Genomic DNA, 2,745 nt, shown 5'->3' with positions numbered 1-2,745 from the left:
TCTCTCGCTGTTCGCAGTGTTCATCCAACTTGACGTTTCTCTTTGTGAAACATTCTACGTCATTCTTCGAACATTCTGCCTATTTCTCGTTGTTCGCTTTGTGTTGCCGCAGTATTCGCCACAATACTGTTACGAGTATCCTTGAAACCTCGTCCGTATCATGGCACAATAAACAGACACAAACACAATAAACAGAGTTGGGCATCAAGTGCGTTCGTTGTGCGCCACCAAGCAAATCGGAGCTCGCGAAATGCTCCCCGCAAACTACATGGTTTGCTGTGAACGTGATGCCACAAGCTCGGTTCCAATCAGCCACCCGGCGTGGCTCCTGCGGGACCTTAAAAAAGGGAACTCCACCCTTTACACGCTTTTTGCTGCAGAGAACGCACTTTCCCATCTTTGATTTAATCAAAACGCTTCACACAAAACACAGTATCGTATATAGTATATCGCACTAAACAGCAAAATTAGATAATTATAAATCAACCACAAACTGGTACAAACCACGTGAAAGCAAATTTTGGCAATTCAGTTTGTTTTCATCAGATGTAAACATAGTTTGACAATTTAGCTTATACGTGAAAATGAAAAAAATCTAATTTGCAACTCTTCCGCTTCTACCTGTTTAATGCAGCGTTTTTGCTGCATTTAAAATGCAACATTTAGCACTTTCGAACATATGTTTTCGAAGAGCGTTCATGCTATCGCATTTAGCAAATGTACATTCAAGCGAAGCGCACATTAGCGCGATTCCATCGTTGCGAATACGTTGCGAATTCGGCTTTTAAATTCGAATCCGCAAACGTGCGCACACTTGAGCGATTTTTTCGCGTCGATTTCCGATGTACAATTCACTCAATTTTCCCTTTATTTCGTGTATTTTCGCACTCGGCGTGCCCAAATCGTACAAAATACTATTATTACGAACGTTTTTATTAGTTTTTGTACATTACACGTTTTTTTTTCTTTGCCTTTATTGCTGTGACACCTTTCTTCTTCTTCTTTGACGACTTCAAAACGCCGCAAGCCGCGTTTCGAACGCGTCAATAGAGAGGAACATTGAATGTTCGAAAAATTCGCAGCGACGGAATCGTGCAAGTGTGCGCTAGCGCATTAAAATGTATGGGTAGCATTGTTGTAATTTTTGGGCTTGCGGATTCGCAACGACAGAATCGCGCCAATGTGCGCTTCGCTTTACGCGAGTTCGAAATCGTATGCTTTTGACAAACAGCCGTGTTCCAGTCGCTTATTCAGATCCGTATCCATTACGATAAATTCTCACGGAAAAGATAATGTGCAAAAACCCCTACTGAAAAGGAAAAATAAATTCTAAACCGAAAATTCAATACAAAAACCTGAATTGTTTTAACCATAACCGAACATTTGTTTGTGTATATATTCATTTGTCGGTGCTGCCAATTATATTTTCCACACTTAATTAGGAAACAAAACAAACAGAGTTGATCACTAATTAATCCAGGTTTCTATCAGCATCATATCGATGTTGAATTTGCGTAACTTTTCTTTATCCAAATAATGTAAAATAATAAATGAAATCTCGATCGGCGATCACTGAAACGCAGCTAGCGGTTGTATACTCGAAAAAGCAATGCTGCCACTTTTTCTCATTAAACCATGTTCGAATCGTGGAAATTTTGGAAGATCACAGGGTTGCTTTTAGCATTTAGATTCTAAATGCAAAGATTGAGTTGCATTTAGTTGACGAATTTTGTATGGATAAATGTACATTTAGAGTAGCATTTAGAGCTAAATGCGCTAAATGTACATTTACGCGCAAGCAAAAACAGCCCATAAAATGCAACATTTAGCACTTTCGAACATATGTTTTCGAAGAGCGTTCATGCTACCGCATTTAGCAAATGTACATTTACGCGAGTTCGAAATCGTATGCTTTTGACAAACAGCCGTGTTCCAGTCGCTTATTCAGATCCGTATCGATTACGATAAATTTTCACAGAAAAGATAATGTGCAAAAACTCCTACTGAAAAGGAAAAAATAAATTCTAAACCGAAAATTCAATACAAAAACTTGAATTGTTTTAACCATAACCGAACATTTGTTTGTGTATATATTCATTTGTCGGTGCTGTCAATTATAATTTCTATACTTAATTAGGAAACAAAATAAACAGAGTTGATCACAAATTAATCCAGATTTCTATCGGCATCATATCGATGTTGAATTTGCGTAACTTTTCTTTATCCAAATAATGTAAAATAATAAATGAAATCTCGATCGGCGATCACTGAAACGCAGCTAGCGACTGTATACTCGAAAAAGCAATGTTGCCACTTTTTCTCATTAAACCATGTTCGAATCGTGGAAATTTTGGAAGATTTTGGAAGATCACAGGGTTGCTTTTAGCATTTAGATTCTTAGGGCCGGTTGTTCAATGTCTGATTAACACTAATCGGAGGTAGAAGCTCTGGTTAAGTACAACGACTGCTTTATCAATCACATGTTATAGGCATGATGTCGAAAACGTCGATAATGATGTTTAACCGGCAAGTAGTGATAACCACACATTGAACAACCGGCCCTTAATGCATAAATGGAGTTGCATTTAGGCGACGAATTTTGTATGGATAAATGTACATTTAGAGTAGCGTTTAGAGCTAAATGCGCTAAATGTGCTTTTACGCGTAAGCAAAAACAGCCCATAATATGTCTTGGTCGGGATTTCCCAAATCCTTCAGGTTCGTATCGCTGGATTGTTAAATAAA

General features: G+C 38.2%; 2 protein-coding genes across 4 annotated transcripts in view; one reads left to right on the top strand and one right to left on the bottom strand.

Moving 5' to 3' along the window:
* Positions 1 to 2,745, top strand: part of LOC118737549 (autophagy-related protein 16) — a 302,080-nt gene that overhangs the window by 147,767 nt on the left and 151,568 nt on the right. The gene's annotated exons all lie outside the window — the stretch shown is intronic.
* The window catches only part of LOC118737551, a 261,819-nt gene that overhangs the window by 138,421 nt on the left and 120,653 nt on the right, over positions 1 to 2,745 (bottom strand). The window lies entirely within an intron of this gene.

This window comes from Rhagoletis pomonella, unplaced genomic scaffold (assembly GCF_013731165.1).
Source record: "Rhagoletis pomonella isolate Grant_MI unplaced genomic scaffold, Rhpom_1.0 Rhpom_scaffold_00004, whole genome shotgun sequence".
NCBI lineage: Eukaryota > Metazoa > Arthropoda > Insecta > Diptera > Tephritidae > Rhagoletis > Rhagoletis pomonella.
The sequence above is the reverse complement of the archived record's forward strand: the minus strand, read 5'-3'. Positions and strand labels throughout refer to the sequence as shown.